The sequence below is a fragment of the Oryzias latipes genome, chromosome 11 (genome assembly GCF_053564925.1).
Source record: "Oryzias latipes strain Hd-rR chromosome 11, Olatipes_Hd-rR_3.1".
Taxonomy (NCBI): Eukaryota; Metazoa; Chordata; class Actinopteri; order Beloniformes; family Adrianichthyidae; genus Oryzias; species Oryzias latipes.
The window spans coordinates 12,795,399-12,813,789 of record NC_136247.1 but is presented as its reverse complement, the minus strand read 5'-3'; the positions used below and the strand labels follow the sequence as shown (position 1 = coordinate 12,813,789).

General features: G+C 41.5%; 1 protein-coding gene across 5 annotated transcripts in view; it reads left to right on the top strand.

Moving 5' to 3' along the window:
• The window catches only part of pou2f2a (POU class 2 homeobox 2a), a 74,558-nt gene that overhangs the window by 36,468 nt on the left and 19,699 nt on the right, over positions 1 to 18,391 (top strand). The gene's annotated exons all lie outside the window — the stretch shown is intronic.

The window sequence follows — 18,391 nt, the reverse complement described above, 5'->3', positions numbered from 1 at the left end:
CTTTTACTGACAATAAAATAAACAAAGATAAATTCATTAATTTGATCTCTAATTTTCTTTTCTTCTCCCATCAGTTACGAAATGGGACGTTTCAGTCCAATCAAAAAAAAAAGATCCACCTCCCTAATTTTTTCTATGCCTTTTATTTTGACACAGTCCACAAACTAAAGAGTCAAAAGCAGAGGAGACGGAAGGAAAGGGGGAAAGACTATCTTTGCTTGTGATGTCACCAGTTTCTGGAACTGCATGAAAGACATCAGGGGATAAAAATCTCTTCAAGTTGAACAATGTACAAACAAATACATGCAAATGGCAACGTGTTGGTCAAAAGACACATTTATATCATTCTGAACTACAGAAAAGGATTCTATCAGGAAAGGTTAAAAAGCAAAGAACTTCTGAATTCTTAAGTAGGATCCGTTCAGGAGATTTAGCATTTCTATAAGTGTTTATGCAACATTTTATCTTCAGCGGCTGTCAAATTCATCCACATTTTTGGACTTTGACCTCAGCAGTACTGGTGGTGACAGTGTCTTTGATGCTTTACTCTGCTCAACTTTAATCATAAACAGTCAGTTAGTACTTCACAAACAATTCTGGGATTGCACCATCTCTTCTTTCAGAAAAGGATGGACCGGTCTATCTTTTACTAGATTTTTTTTGTATTGTTTTGTATTGTTTGTTCTTCAAATATATTGATGTGCTCTTTATGTTGCATAGTTTATACAGTGGCAGTGGCTGAGGCGGTTGAGCAGGTCAGCCAATGATCGAAGGGTCAGCGGTTCGATCCCTGGTCCCCCCCCAGTCAACTGTCGTTATGTCCTTGGGCACAAATTCCCTTTCTCTGCTCCCCTGCTGTATGAATGCTCCCAGTGATGGTCAGAAGGGCCATAGGCGCACACTGGCAGCCACGCCTCTGTCAGTCTGCCCCAGGGCAGCGGTGGCTACATCAGGAACTTAACATCACCAAATATGAATGAGGAGTGAATGAATAATGGACACATTGTAAGTGCTTTGAGTGTCTGGAAAAGAACAGATAAATCCAATGCATTATTATTGTTATTATTATTATCACAGTTAATATTTTGAAATCAAGAGAGCTTTGAAGTAGGATGCATTTTCTACATTATTACACATTAGATCCATGTTGCAGTTATCCTAGTCTTCATGGAAGAGGTTCTTTAAACTTAGCAGTTAGCATTTTTATACTTTTCTGTAAAGATCTTATCTGTGATGTAGTCACAAGCTCCCTAATCTGAGCTCTCAGCAACAGTATAATCATATCTAAAAGACCACTGGGAAAACTTTTAGAACAGATCAAACGATGAGCAAAAGATTTTAAGATGGGTATTTTAATAAAAAAAAATATCTGTTTGTCTTTTATCACAATAAATGTATTGGGTGTTTTTGACTGTAATGTCTAACTTGAAGAGATGGATAGCTTTTTTGTCCTTAGGGAGAATAAGAAGCCTTTTGGACGTGGAATAGGCATTTGTCGTCAGTGAGGTATCCCATAAACCACAAAATAAAGTTCAAAGAGGTGGCATGCAGCCTTTGTTTACTTACGTTTGTAAAATCAGCACAGAATCAAGCTAGTTTTGAACCTCCCATTTGTGGTTCATCAAATCCCTTCTGGTACCGAACCATCCCGCAGGCCGCTGTCAGGGGTGCTCCTGGAGACTGAGGGTTAGTGGTTACTATGGGGATAAGGTGGTGGAGAGAGTGAGGAAGGCTGTGGTTTTGAGGTGTAAAGCATCATAAATAATGGAGGCTGCCCCTCACATTGAAATGCAAAGGCTGAAGCTCTGGCCTGAGCAAAGGTAATGCTGGCTTTTTGAAATTTATTTTTCATAAGCATGATCTCTCCAACCCCTCGTCACACTTTGCTCTTTTTTGCACCCCACACTGGCCAAACAAATACCTTTTGCATTCCTAATTTAATCTTGTCTGGCAGAGGAAATTGTATTTTATTGAGTTCAGTCATTTATCAGACACAGATCTAGTTACCAAGATTTTTTTTTTCTTCTTTTTATGGCAGCACATTAAACTATTCCCTCTAGATACAAGTGCTAATGAGAAATCTGTTTATCACCAATAGGAGGCAGATGTTAAAAAGCTGCTTCTTTCTTGTTCTGACATCCCTCTGACTTTGGCTGCACCTTTGGACTGTTTGAGTGTGAAACTGAACATCCAGCCTCAATGTGGATGAGACTCCTAACTGAGACTGACTGTAGTTATTCACATGTCACCCTTCTGAATGTGTGTGTGTGTGTTTACAGAGTCTGAGAGGAAACATACTTATTTCCTTTAAACACTGTAGGTTTTGCACAATTGCTCAGCTTGTGTGTTGCAAACTGCAAAATACATAATTGAATTTAGCTTCCCCCAGTCTGTTATTTAGTAAATTATTTTCAGATAATGTGTGGATTGTTAAAACCAAAAAATCATGTGAAATACATTTATCATTTTTCAGTAAAACATTTTCAGAAATCAAGTTTCCTCTTTTTCCCTTCTGCCAGCAATTCATAAATGCTGCAATAAACAAAAACTTTTTAAATCAAATATCAGATTTATGATGCATATAGGATAGATTGATAAATAAATAGGTGTTACATTATAATAAAATTGTGATTTTGACCTTAAAGTCTGGTTTTGGTTCATCTGATTCTGCACCAGTAACTGAGCCCCTCCCACAGACAGCTAGTCAGGATTAACACTGTTAAGGTGCATAGATTTCTGCAGTTCAATTTGCAGCTCAAACTGGTTTATTATCACATAAATTATTACACCACATTTACTTTCAAGAACACATTTTTGTGCTTTCTTGAACCTGCGATCTGAAACCAGGCGTCAAATGACACGCCTCTTGTGTGAGGCTTTAGTGTTTCCCGTTATTTAGCTCCAGAGACTGAATATGCCAGAAGTGGGCACTGTGACCTTTACTTTGTAAATGCTTCAGTATCTCTTCCAAAACCTTCCCTGATGTGATTCAGTTTGCAGCTGGGAAGCACACATGAGAGCATCTTTAGAGTTCACAGCTCAGACGTCCCTGAATGAAACTAAACTTTTGGAAAACAGTATAAGCAGGTTCAAGACACAGAACATCCTATGTTCCATATGATGAGAGCAGAGCAGGTTGTGTTGCAGCGTGATTTATCGCTTTGGCTTGTTAAAACTGCGTTTCAGAGATGCTAAACACCAGCTCTGTTTAGTGATGCTTCACTCATGTATTTTTAAACTGTCTTCAGAGAGAGTCAGCTCAGATTTGTCTCCTCCGCCTTTTTCTGACTTGTCTCCTTGCACCGTCTGTGCTAAGAAGCTTTCGGAGGTGTCTGACTGCTCTGTATCATCAACATAGCAATCAGTGCCACTGTTCCCTCAACAGACAGACACACACACACACACACACAAAGCTATGTGGCCAACTGGCATCAGGCCAGCACATCAATAAAGCCAGTGTGAGATCTAGAGCCATTTAAGGACCATTTTACCTCAGACCTACAATCCTCCATACTGCTCACTACAGCACCTCGGTGACCATCAGGTTGGCCCTGTGGAAGGGAAGATAGATGAAGAAAGGAGTGAAGAGAGATGGAAAGAATATAGATGTGGAGACTTAAAAGAGAGACAAACTGTGCAGAAAAAGTGAACAAAAGTTGAAGAAGTAAGGCAGCCAATTTCAATTTACGAAAATGCACAAGTCAATTATTTTTTTGATTTATATTTAATTTTATCATTCAAATATGTACATAAAGACTTTAAAGTCCCACTTCAATCATCATTTGATCTATTTTAAAAGCGTTCCCAGTGGTCTTTTAATTATGATTTAGCTAAAATCCCCAAAAACTGCGTCATTCTCCAATACATAGTTTCTGTAGAGCAGCAGGACTTTATGAGATACTCGCCCCTGAGTTCTGGGTGGAACCATCCATGTGAAGTAACCCTACCTCTTACATCCCATCATCCATCTGTTTAGATGCTCTCCCGCTAGCGTACAGCCCCTCACAACCCCAACTTAACATTACCAGTGCAGTTTTGAGCCAGATGCCAGCTCAGACAAGGAAAACAGAGATGTTAATGGATCAAGTAGCATCTAGTTGATGCATGAGATTGAAGTGGAACAGGGAGCTTCTAGCTTGCCGTTGCAGGTTCTACATCACAGCTAAAAGCCTTTTCGAACAGCATTTTTTATTCTGCTCCTGATACACAGTGATTTGAATAAAGAAATACTTAGAAACGCTGTTTAACGCCTAATTTAATTTTTTTATTTACTGTATGTCCTCCATTATTAGAAATTTTCATTGGGGTGGGTCTGTTGTTGGATCTTATCAAACAGCTTAGATTGATGTAAAACGTGAACTACATTTCCATGGTAACTAACTTTACAGCCTGATGGCACCAGTGGCAGCAGTGAAACATTTACCGGTACATTTGTTTTATTTACATAGCTTGAATATCTTCTGCAGGATGTTTTGTAATCTTCATCACATCATCCATATCCTATTTGGCTTCTCCACAGCTTTCTCCTGTCATCATTTCCAACCATCTTCAGGTACAGTGGTTCTCATCGATCCGCTCACAACCTCTTCTTTTAGTAACTGCTGAGTCATCAAAACTCCGGCAATCATTTTCATTAACACTTTTCCTGCTTCCCTGTTAAAACTTTTCCTGCCTTAATTCATCTCCTCCTCGTAATAGTGTCTTTCTCCTCCTGCCTCTAAAGTCGTCTCTCTGTCACCGTCCCGTCCGTCTGCAGATATCCCTTCTTCTTGGCCCTCATGCTCCTTTTTTTTTTCCCTCCCTCCCTATTGATCCAGCCATAGTTTTCTGTCTTCTCCGTGCTGGCTGGCTGGCTTTAATCAATATAGATAATTGTCTGCTTTCTCTCCATGCCAAACACGCTGTTTTTTCTCAATGAATCCAAGTCTTTCCCCTGCGCTCCCTGCCAGCCCTTCCTCCACGCGGGTATCCCTCCATTAATGACAGGAGATAACCTGCTTTCCTTAACGATTTTTTCCTCTTCCAATCCCCTCCTCCCCCGTTCTCTCCCCTTGTTCATTGATTACCGTGAGATATCACCCGGTGTGCCCCCGTCAACAAATGTAAACAGAGCGGGCCACATGGCACGCCTCTGTGAGCACACACACACACTCTGCAAATATTCAGAAATACAAATCTACATCGACGCTGCGTAGAGTTTTCCGTTTTCATATTAGGTTCTCTTCCTAATAACTTAATCAAATTTTGTGTTTTCATATAACATTTTCAAAATTAGCTTTATTTTTACCTTTCAGTTACAGTTACAGAATAAATAATGGTGAAACAGCAATTTTTCTGTTCACTAATTTTCTTCTGGGTTTAGCAGAACCGTTCACATTCTTAATAGTAAAAAATATTTGCAAACTAGCTGCAGCTGCATGTCGGATGCATAAAGTAAACACTACCTCTTTATAGAACTCTGTCAATATGTACATTGTAGTGAGTCAGAGAAATAAAATGTGTATAAATAAACAGGGTGAAAAACATATCAGAGCGTCAGTTGTTCTGTAAAAGAAAAGGAGGATATTTTTCTTCTTTCTTTTCCATCACTGGTCTGATTCTTCAGTTTTTAGTTTTATTTGTACCTGTACTTTAAAGACCTGCATTGAAAATTGGGTTTTTAGCAAATTGTTGTGGCGCTTTATGGAGAACATATATAAAGAAAATGAAGCTTGAATTTACATTTCTGAGTATTTCTTCATTCAATTTGTTGTGAATCAGGACCAGACGAGTGTCGTAGAAGCTACTAAGGCAAGCTAGAAGCTCCCTGCTCCATTCTAATGCATCCGCTTGCAAACAAATAGATCCATGAACGTCTTCATTTGCCTCATCTGAGCTGACATCTAGCTCAGAACTGTACAACTGAATAGCGTCAATACCGTTCACCATTTTTGTTGCACCGCTAATGTGGTGGAAAAAAAATCTTTTGGACGTTTATTTTATTTATTTTTTGCTCTGACACAACGTGTCAGATGTTTTTTCTTTTTGTGAAACGGCACAAATGCTTCTCCTTTATCCTTTTTTTTGCATTTAGATGGCAGATCTTTACTCCTTTCATATAAACTAATTTGACAATGGCAGTACAGCACACATCAGGTTAAAGGATTGCACCAACACCACAGGAAAAATTATTTTAAAGTTAACAATACATAAGTGAAGGACGTGAATGGAAGCAGTGGATGAATTGTAAATACACATTACTTCATTTTTTGGAATACAAATCTTTCCATTTACTAAAATACGTTGATAGATTTCTTTTCTCCCTTTAATAGGGCTTTTTTATAATAGTCGCTGAACTCTGTATTGTAAAAAAAGAAAAGTGCCGAGCATGTGTCATTAAAAGGAAAAAATATTTTTAAAAAACTTTTCATATTTCTTAACTTCAAACTCAGCCAGCAACTGTTAAAGTATTTATTGAAAACTTAAAATAAGTAAGACGTCTTTTCAAAAACTAATAGTTGCATAGAGAACATATATGTATTGGGCTTTTTATTTCTGCCATTGAGCGGCTGACGTGGACATTTACGAACAAGGCCTGAACATAAAGGCAAACATCAGAGACGGAGGCTGAACGCGGTCCTCTGCACAATAAGGCGCGGTGGGGGGTACGGCAAGGCCATGCTGAACCACAGGGCTCTGTATGAAGCTGAATAGGGTGACAGGTGCCGGCGGGGGGCCCCTCCCATAAAAGCAAAGGTTAGCTTTCTGTATGTTCTGCACTGCAGAGGTGCTGAATATTGATCATTAGGGCAACAACAGATATGCAAGGTCATGTCGGTTAATAAGAGAGTGAAGTTCTAAAAAAAAAAAAACACACAAACTTGAAGGATCAAAAGAGATGTTGTGAAAGTCATGGACACACACACTGAAAATTAAATCAAATCTACAGAAAGCGTCTGTTTTTTCCTCCTCACTTTTATGGAAAAGTGTCTGGTGACTGTGAGGAGACGGGGAGGCCTTCCTTATCTCTAACGGAACTTTACACGCCGCAGAGCGGTTCTAACCGCAACATATCGGCCATTTTGAGCTTGTTGTGTGGTGTGTTTTGTGTGTGCGCGCGCGCTAGTCTGCGAGTGTGCCGGTGCAGAGAGAATGGACCCTTATCCAATTTGTACTGGTCAGTAGTGTGAAATGGTGCTAGGTCAGTCAGCCAGGCAGCGTGTGACAGTGTGTGTTTGTGTTGAGGTCCAAGTGTGTGGGTTCATCCACAGTGAACAAAGACCCGTGTCTTGCACACACAGAAAAAAGGCCGATTGTAGTGCAAATGATACGACATGTGATGTTTACGGTGTATTATTGCTGTGAAACGTAGGACGGCGTCATGCTGGTACCCCTGTGTTACCCACAAACTCATATTCCACACAGAAAAAGACAGACTTTTCCATTAAATTGGTCGTTATTGTATAGTCTACCCCCTATGGATCAGATCCATACTATGACACTGACTCGCACACCTATTTTCTGTGTTGTTATAATTATGTCCACCCTGGAAGCCTATAATTGCATCTGAGTGTGCAGGTTGCTTGCCTTAACTCTGCCAGTGTCATTATTGCGTTGCATTTCTTTCTTTATTTGTGTATTTTCCAGAGTTATGCCTATCATCATGTGTCTAACAATTTAGATTTTGCTTTTTCTCATGTAAAAACAGTTTTATTTCAAACTATTTCATTTAAATTAGTTCTTTTATTTTATTTTTTTTTAAAGGGGAAAAATAACTTTTATTTAAAAATCCCCTGAATGGAGCAGCCTTGATGCCGGGTGAGCTTTTATCATTCTCTGTCCTGTTTTTTTATTCCCAAAAGACTCACTCAAGCTTCAGTCAAATATAATACATACAAAGTGAAGCCCAGCATCGCAGAGAAGCATTTCTAAACCAGCGTTAATGCCAAAGAAAACGGCTTTTGATCAGACATGTGGTCAAACAGCACGGCAGCGTCTGTAAAAGGTTACAGCGAGCGCGCTCAGGCTCACGGAGCGCACATCAGAGGCACACTTGCTTAATGACTCTCAATGGCTCAGCAGCACCGCCGTCATTGTCTACATCTGTGATTTTGTGTATTTCTGTTATGTGTGTGTGTGTGTGTGTCATTTACTGAGTGAACATAAGTGGGTCTGGGGCAGTCTGTTGATGGAAAGAGTGTAAAAATAGAGAGATAACAGCCACTCTGGAGAGAAAGACTCGATGGGAGAGGGGTCAGAACGCTGCGGCCTTGAGCACCCGTTCTTCCCCGCAGCCGTCCACCCGTCCGTCTCTTTCTGTCCGTCCGTCTTTTTCTGCTGCTTCACTCAGCCTAAGTCAACAAAATGGAGTTGAATTGGGCGGTGGCGGCTGTGGTTTGAGACACGGGAGACGGATCCACAAGTTCACACATTAGTCTCAGATTAGAAATGTTTGAGGGTGTTTTTCTCTCAACTTACTTATGTGGCGCCGTTTATCCTCATCGCTGCAGATTGATTGAATCCATCAATCAGAGACGGACCATTGGCTGCCCTCTCTGTACATGTATTGGGGAAAATAATTGATCTAGAATGCTTTTGCGTGCCGGTCTAAACGCCAAGCAGCGTGCACTAATTTTTGTTTACACCTGTAACCCTGCAGAGCCGTGTCATCCGGGCCCTTGATTTTCCTGGAATCGTCCTACTTTCAGCCCCACTTGAAACTAAATACGTCATGGAAAAAAATTTTGGTGTCATTAGATGACGTACTGTGTTTTTCGATCTGCACACAGAGAAGGAGAAGTGTTAAAAATCGGAGGAGACGTCAATCGAAAACCACCTCCTTTTGGTCGAAGTTGAAGCCCGATTCTTTGTTTTGCACTGATTCCTTCTGCTCACTTTATTTCGGATCACAAAACTATCTGAAAATATTTCCAGCTTTTGGCTGAAAGGGTGTTTTAGTTTTGGGATTAGTATTACATTTTTGTTTACTGTTTTCTTAAACAAAAAATACTCTTTTCTATGTATATTTGTCTTTGTATGACTGTGAAAAAGACTCATCTGCCCACTTTTCTGGAGTATAATGTTGGATTCCTACAAAAAGGGCACAGGGGGTGGGGGGGGGGCAAATCATACTACTTGTCTTTCTCCCCCTCTATGCCCCCTTCCATCCCTGGATCCATCCCATTCCTCCTCAGGGGTGATTTTAGAACCTGCATCCCATCTTATCCCCAAATTCAGAGTCCGCCTGGAGCACCATGATCCCTGCCTGCTGGAACGGAGGACGGTCACGCTCCCAGATTAGGGATTTCTGATGCAGCTCCGGTCAGGACGGCAGCTCAGCCCCGCAGCCGTGGGTTGTGCTCTGGTGTGGGAGTGAGTTATGCAGGAGCATATTCATGTCTCACCTCTGATGCGTGTCTTCTGCAGGTGAGGCTGAGTTTGCAGGAAGCGGGGGCGGGCTCTCATTTGCACTCGGCTGCTGCTTTCAGGTGCACGCAGGTAAAAAGAAGCCGAGGCCACATTTCTTTTTTCGTTAAATGTCTCTTGACCTCGCAAAACTAGAAAAGGAGCCAGCAATTTTCAAAGAAATAGAAAGAAGAGAGGGGAAGGCAGGGTGTGAGGTGGGGGCTGCGAGCAGCTATCAGCGGCCTTTGCGAAAGGGCCTCAGTTGTGCACGGGTCTGGCTACCCCCTCTGTGGGGCCCCGATCGATACAAACTCAGAGCAATAAAGCTTTCCCCCTGTCATCTCCACAGAATACAAAGCAGAGAGGGGAAGGGATGGGGGGGGGGGGGTGAGGAGGCAGGGAGGGAGGGGTGCTGTTCCGCTAGCCACACCAATTTCCTAACCCCCCGTTTTCACCTCTCTTCTTCTTTTCTTTCCCCAATTTTCAACCCTAACTAGAAACCACCTCACCGTCCACCTTCTCCTTACCTCCCAGCGCACCCCCCTTCCTCATCTTCATCCTCCTCTCCATCTGCAGCTAGTTGGGCTGCTCATATTTTATAATTAATGCTGTTTGAATAAATATGTTTAATAATTCATCATTGTTATTTAAAGAACGATTGATGGATTGACTGCGAGACAGTGTGAAAGCCAAACAGAGCAAAGATCACCTTTCAGGGAAGGTGGAGAAAAGGACAGAGAGATGAAGCAAGTGCAGCTCTATATGATGAGACGGGGGTTTATATAGAAGGGGGTAGGTGCTGCTAACATAGAACGGGGATAGGGTGATGGCCACAGATGAGGGGGGGAAGGGAGGGGAGGTATTACGCTGAGCGAGAGATGGATGTGTTGATGGAGAGAGGCTCAGTGCGAGGGAAAAAAAGAGGGGATGAAGGCGAGGGGGGTATTTAAGGGGACAGGAAAGGTAAGGACAGGAAGGGGTAAAGAGGTCAAATAAGTGCTCTGTTTAATTGGGAGCCAATTTAAGTTGGGTCCAATCGATAACCCTGTAAACCCGGCCGTCTAATGGCTCACAGCACGCACCATAGATCAGCGGACGTCCGCGGCTGAAAGGCAGGACAGTGGGATCGACTCAGCGGATCCTGGCGTTCATTTGCCATTTTGTTTGCACTTGTAGAGCGAGCTGCCAGAGCCGACGTTGTCTCACACTCATGCACAGAAATGAGATCATAATCAGGTTAAAACCGTGAACTCGTCATCGTACTGACAAAACCAGCTATGAAAGGTTTCTGCAGGTTTACTGACTTTATTTTTTCTGACTCAGTCGTTGGATTTTCAGCCTGAATCCAATTAGTCTGAACATAAATATCCCTGCAGGTCACATGACAGCCTCATAACTCCAGATAGAAGGATAATACGATGCTCTGGAAGGGAAAACGCCGCCGTCCTTGGACTTATGGGATCTTCTGAGCCGTCGTTGAGAGATGGCGGCACTCAATCTGCAGGAGTTTGACTGTTTCAGGCTAATGAAGGGACATTTTAGTGCCTTTTCCTTGTATTGTTTTTCCTGTCTTTTGAGTCATCCCTAAAGCTTTACAAGTTTAAAGCATCACGACTGCTTAATGAAGGCTAAACCAAATAAAAAAGTCTTTGTTTTTTCATCCTTTTTTGACTTTTGTGGGGATTATGAGGAAGATTTGGTCCTTTAGTCCGTTCCTTTTGTAAGCACCCTTGAAGCGGCAGTCGCAGGTCTTTAGCGAGGCCTTTCATTCTCCTCTTTTTCGCAGCTCATCTCATTTTTTGGTCATCTTTCTGTCCACCCTGTCGTTTCATTTCGTCATTTACTCTGTTGCTCACAATCGGCCCCCCTCCTTTCTCATCCAATCACTCACACACAGACCATCAAGGCAAGGCTGTGTGTCTTTGTTAGTCCAATTGTCACCATTTTCTCCTTCCTGCTATTTCCTGCGAGGATCCTCGGTCATGCTGCTGCCCCCCTCCCCCTCCCTATCAACGCACCCAAACAGGACCATTTACTCGTTTTTCCTAATTGTGCTCCATTTCTCATTTATTTTCCTGCTTGTATGATCTTCCTTTACTGTTTTATGTTTGTTAATTTGTCTCCCAGCTCTGCCCTCTTCCTTCCCTCCATCCAGCTCTCTCCATCCTCCCTCCTCCTTTTCCAGGAGGCCTCATTATTTTCCCACTCTCAGCCACGATTCCCAGATTCGGTTTATTTGTTATCTGTTTATCGTATTATTTTTTTGATCTTCTTTTCTCATTGTTTTGCACCCTCTCCTCATGTGTCTTCCACACTGTCCCATCACCATTACCGCCTCTGTTCTCTCCATCACCCCTGCCGTTTTCTCCCCTTCTCCTCCCCTTGTTTTCTGTCTTTGAAACCATCTCTGTCATGTCTCCTTGCCTCCACCATTATCCCCAAATTTCACAGAATTCACAGCGTCCGCTTGTCGGCTCAATCCCTCTTGCTCATTTCTTTCCAGCATCCCTCCCCTTCTCACTTTTTTTGCACCTCCATCTTTGCAACATAAGGATTGTGGGTAGGGAAGTAGCATGTGGTGGTCATTTCCTCCTCCCTTTGCCCTCCATCCTCTTATTTCTCTGTTTTCATCCCTCCATCCCTGCGTTGTTCCCCTTGGGGAGGGCAGTAATAATGGTGGAGAGAAGGAGAGAGGGAGGGTGGTGCGATTATTGTCTTGTCGGGAGTCAGAAGAATCGATCGGCACAGAAATATGTGGTGCGAGAAAGAGGTACTGTATCGGATATAATAAACACTCCAGAGACATATTCGGAAAGCTCTCGCACTGTTGCACGCTTCCATGAACACACATGCGCCATACGCAGTATCACACGGATGCGGTACCTTCTCCGGTTGTGCATAAACTCAAAGAAAACACCCACATGACTCGCAAACAAATCCTCTCCTGCATGTAGCGTTCACTCGCAGGTAGAGCGCAGCTTCCTCCGTACGCAGCCAGAGATAAGTGCATGCAGAGGAGTTGTAAGAGGTCGATATTTATGTATACAAAAGTCCTCAAAAAGAACATTATCTGACAGGGGGGGGGGGTCAGTAGATTCTGAGTGGGTGTCTTGAAATTGAATTTTTTTGGGGGATGTGTTATTCAGACAGATCCTGCATGTATGGAGCTTATTTAAAGGGAAATGGAAGGCAGAAAGAAGCTGGAAATAGTTTTCCTCTTGCAGACAAAAGTAGATTTTTGACATCATCCAGCATGTCACTTTGATTAGAGTTTGGGTTTTAATTTCTTCACTTTCCTGTGGTCAGATGGTGAAGAGCACCTGAAAACGCCTGTGATCCACAGAGCTCAGGTGAGGCATTAGCATGCAGCGCTTTGTTTGCCTCACACTGACATCTCAGCTACAGGCAGGGAAACATGTTTATTCTTAATGATTAACACTCTCACAGGTACACACCAAACATGTGAGCAGGAGCTCACATACACAACAGATGAAGACACACACACACATGCACAGTGATCTTTCTTGCTGTTGCCTGGCAACCAAGCTGTGTGTCCTGTGTTAGCAGAGCGCTGTCCAGCGGTGCCCTGACCGCTGTGGCTGACCACTGCTGGAGGAGTGGAGGAGGAAGGGGGTGGCAGACAGAGATGTAGAGGGGATGGAGAGTGAAGAAGAGATTACAACACAAAGACGCATGTGGGGGGGGGGGGGGTGAAAAACTGTAGTTTTAATGATACAAATGTTACTCTGAGACAGAAATAATCTGGTTCCACTGGACACGGAGGCTTAATGGCAGCTAATCTGTCAAAGTAACACCATACTGAGACAGACGAAGACCAGCAGCAAGACAGGCAAGTGGGAATACTGGGAGGCAGGCTTGTGGAAAAACAACATCCCAGAAATTGCTTTAAATAAGACAAAATGCTGTCATGGCTGCAGAAAATGTGTTCAAGAAGAGAAGCGAAGAAAATCCCTTTAATTTGGTTTACAGCCTCCCATGAAGAAACTGAAAGACATTCAACTGCTCCTGTAGATTACAGTCTTTGTGTCATCAAAAAAAAGTTGTTTTTATTTTTGAATTTTACCTAATCAACTCACACCAGGGCACCGCTCCGAACAACTTGCTTCTCAAATTTTATCTTGAGAAGTCGACGTTTGTCACCATAAAAAAGAGAATGGACTAAAGGTCACACGTTTTATTTTCTGTCCCGACTCCTTGTGTGTCTCCTTTCATGTGCATGCGTGTAACTGTTCCCAATGGCTGCTTATGGTTGCCGCGATCATACCAACAGAACCGCACAGAAGCAGAACACCCGCTGCCACTTCTGCAGCCTCACTCCTTTGACATAGCAAGCAAGTTTATGGAGTCTAAGCTCCGATACTTAATCATCCTCATAGGAAACATCAAATTCAGCCTTTCCACATCTGCTTTCACATTTTTTTCTAGGTTTTTCTGCAGCACATTTATTAGTTTATTAGTTCAATTTATAGCTGGAAACTTTCTTTTTTTGTGTCTAATCTTGTTGTAAATCAAAGCGCTGAAGCTCATAGTCTTTGAAGGCTTTGAAAGTACAATAAAATGTATATAGTTTTGATTTAGATGTATGTTTTTTTCAGTCTGAATCTAGTTCCTGGGAGTCAGTTCAGAGGCTGCAGTGCCAACATAAAGCAGAATGTTCTCTCATTAAAGGCAACAATAGTTGGCGTGTCCACATCCTCTGAGCTCGTCTTTGTTTTCAGCTGTGTGAAGACCATTAAAATAAGTCATTTCTGCCTTTCTCAGACGTGTTGAATATAGTGCCGTCATCTATACATACTTTAACACAAAACATAAAAGCAGATGTGAAGTTTCAAAGTGACATAAATCAACCCTCAGCGTTGTTTTCCGTAATAGGATGCGTGGCATAAACATAATCAGTCCTCAGGTCAACATCATCTATAAATCTGCAGCAAAGCAGCAGCTGTTATTGAAAAAGCGAGGTCAGAAAGCATTAATGGTCTGCGCGCACAACTGAAGGAAGCAATTCCGCTTCTTCATTGATGAAAAACAAACGAGAACGAGAAGCCACAAAAGTTTTGACGATAAGACGGCTAAAAGCTCAGTGTGTTTCATGTCACAGAGGGAAGCTGACGGAGGACAGAAGGGGAGTCGTTTTTACACTGAAAAAACTGACATGCTGTTCAACCACAGCTGCATTTCTGGAGGTTCTTACCGAAGTGAGATAAAATAATTTGTGTTTTATTCTATAAAACTAAACGTTCAAATAACGTCTTAAGAGGAATGGAAAAGAATCTGATGAAGATTTAAAAATGTTGATGAAGTTGTTTACAACGTTTTACAGGAAGGTCGCGTTTTGAAATTCTTCAGGCAGTTTAGTCTTTTTTGTGATCGACTGGAATTAAGGTTTTCTTTTCTTTTTCTCAGAAAATTGTGGAAGTCAGGTCACTGTGGAGGAGTCTGAATGAGAAAAGAAGAAAGGAAAAAGAAATGTAAAATATCAAATTTAATAAAAACAATTTATTTAAAGGTTTTGATGTTAGAAACTGCTTAATATTGATGTTTTTATGGAAATGCAAGACAGTTTTAAAACACATTTTTGTAGTTTTCACAGCTTTATAATGAAATAATGGACAATAAAAAGAGTAAATTAAATGTTTTGTTAAAAGAAATGTTAGCTTTTCTTATTAGATAAGTTTGTGTCCTTTTGATCAAATGTCACATTTAACAATGTATTTTCCCTCGAGACATTGATGGCATGTTTGTTACTTTATTTTTATCTATTTATTAGTTTAATTAGGAAAATTAAAGCATGAGCAAATGGAGTTCCCAGCAAAAATATCCTATTAAAAGCTCATTTTGGCGACATGTGAAGCTGTGCGGTTTCTGCGATTGGCTCCTCGGCTCCTCTGTGCTGGGGTGCATTCGTTTGCTTCTTTGTGGGGCCTGGGGGGAGGCAGGTGGAAAACACAGGCAGCTTGCGTGTGTGAGCTTTAAGTGTGCAGCACGAGGCGGCAGAGACCATGTGTCTGACCTTTGACATCCACACGCCAAACAGCACCACCCCACCCCACCCTACTCAAACACGCGCACAAACCCACGCGCCGTCTGTCACCGGCCCCCGACAGGCATGACCGAGGCGGGGTGGGTGGGCAGGCAAAAGGAGGGAGAGTGCGGGAATGGGAAGGGTGGGGAGAATTTTGGAGTATTCCCTCTTGTTTCTCACTTACTCCACTTTTTGTAATTCGCTGACAGTGACCCTGTACACCACCACCACCACCTCCTCCGTCCTTTTCTTTGCTGCTTCACACCACCCCGCTGGCCCTGTCCGTGCTGTAGGACAGACGCATCATCTGCCCAGCGGCCTCTCGTGGCCTCTTATGGAGGGAGCTGAGCGTCTATGTTGAAGGTGGAGGAGTGTTTGCATCCAATTTCTCAGAAATATACTACAACTTCTGGTAACTACAATGGAAATGACCTCACAGAGATGGAAAGCATCTGAGGTGGAGGTGGACGGTGGTCGTGTTTTGCCCACACGGCTGCATGAGTGGAGGAGGTGGGCTTTAAAAGGCTCCATGGCCAGAGGGGGTTAGGGGCAGTTCAGGCATTATACGAAGGAGAGATGGAGGGGGAGGATGGTAACATGTTTTTATTGGGTCTCTCCCTTCGCATGCTGAGAAGATGAACGAGCTTTTCATAATAAAGGTCTTTTTAATACAGTTTAACTAAAACACTTTCACCATTTTGTGTTTGGTGCTGCTGGAGGATTGATTTGGTTTTTTGAGGACCTAACTGTGACGATGTTGATCAGCACCTTGTGTATTAATAGCATCAGTGAATATACCACATCCATCTGTGGAATGATAGGATTTTAATGAGACAATTTGGAATATTTCGCACAGATAACGCCTCATTACAAGCTACAAGTTTGTCTATTTTGCTGTGATCCTGTTTTTGATTTTTAAAACTATATTATTGAAGAAGACATCAATAAACGTGGAACCGGCTAATGATTTTAAATAGTTTTGATTTCACTGAATAGAAAAAAAGCATTTGATTGTGGGCTGCTCAAAGACACAAAAATAAACACTCCTACTGATTGTATCTAGGAGAGTGCTGCCACCCTCTGGTTCCTTTTTGCAACTGCAAACTCAGGTGACAGACAAAAATCACTAAATTGAACTGAAATCAATTTTGGTTTGCGGAAGAATTTTCAGCTCTGATGAATTTTTATGCATAATATTGATATTTAGACTGCGGTTAATTTTCATAAACTATATCATATCCAAAAATATTGAAAAAAGCAATATCATCAAATATCTTGTGCTTCTGTCTTAAATTTTTGTTTTTATATTTTTTTCATCCATTTCATTTTGTTCTACAGTATCTGTGGCATCTCTCCATCCATCCCCCACCCCCTCTCTATCTTCCCTCGCCACACCTTGAACCTCACTTTGACCCCCATGATGAGATTACCGCATGTACACACCACACTTGCGCAGGCTTTATATAGCATTTCCAAGAAACTCTTTTCTTTTGTTTACATTTTCCTGCTCAAACATGGTCTTTATTCCATCATCTTTTGGTATGAGCACATCGGGTTGTCAGAAAGCGGGGGGTCTGCAGGACATTTCTGCCACAAACAAGCAGCAGGACAGAAGACGTCAACTGTGGTTTTATGAGCTCTCCTTTGATTATTTTCACTCGTCTGCTTTTCTATAAGACGCGAAGCATGCGGTGAGTGTGCAATAAATCACACAGCCTCAAATATTAGGCTCCCTCTCACTGTGTCATCGCTGAACTTTGTCCTCTCTAGTTGAGCCGGCGTCACAACATAGATTAGCAATTTATTGGAAAAGTTGTAAGGAAAAATTCTTGGACCGAAGTTTAGGGGGAAGTGTGTGTGTGTGTGTTTGTGTGTGGACAGAGAGGAGTTTACTGGAGATGGTGGTACTGACTAATGTGCTCAGGTAAGCAGTTCCTGCAGTGCGGTTCTTCCTGGACCAATTACTGTTGCAGTCCCAGAGGCAAGCAGGGGAAACAGCCTGGACGGTTTGGAACTTATCTCCCATTCCTCATTCTTCCTCTACCTTTGGGGTCATTACAGTTGGAGCCCAAAGACTAAAGCAGAATTTCAGGTTTATAAGAAGCAGTGCAAACAAAAAACAATTTTTAATTCTTATGGTTTCATATTTAACCCATTGTAGTACAGGGCTTTTTTGAGCTTTTTCTACTTCTTAGCAATTTGCTCTTTTAATTTATCTTTAAATCAGCTTTTGTGCAACTCCAGATTTCTCTAATTATATTACATTATATTACACATTCATTTCATAATGAACTTGAAACTGTCCACTCTATTCTGATTAGTAATATGTTATTTTTTTTCCTGCAAAAATTGAAATCAAACTGTATTTTTATGCTATATAACAATGGTCAAATGTGTAGAGACAATATTAAAATGTATAAATCCAAAATAAAATGCAAAAGAAGTTTGTAAAAATGTATTAAATCAGGCAAAGCTCCACTAAACAATATACAATGTTTCAAAGATTTATTCTAAGCATCACAAATATGTGTCATAGCTCTTGTTATATGTGTTTTAAAACAAATATTTTCAAGCTCAAAACCTTTTTAACCTTAACATTAAACTTTGAAGAAAAACTATACAGATGGGGTCGGTCTCATTCTTTCGTCATTGTAAACAACCAATGTGATTGGCAAACACACCCGTGAGTTCAGAGACTACTGAGGACTAAAATGAGTATAAATCCATTTTAATAGAGAATCAGTTTTTAAAAAAAAAAGAAATCTGTAGTTTTACTCATGAAAGAACAGAGTTTTGATAATTTTGATGACAAAATATCAAAAAATTTAGAAAACCCTTCGGTTGCCAGGTTGCACTGCCCATCCTCATTACAGTCTGGGTTTTTTCAGATAATTAGAGTATTTGCATTTTAAAAATAGGAACCAAATAGTGTGTAAATAAGCTTTTCTTTACTTTGTTCATCTC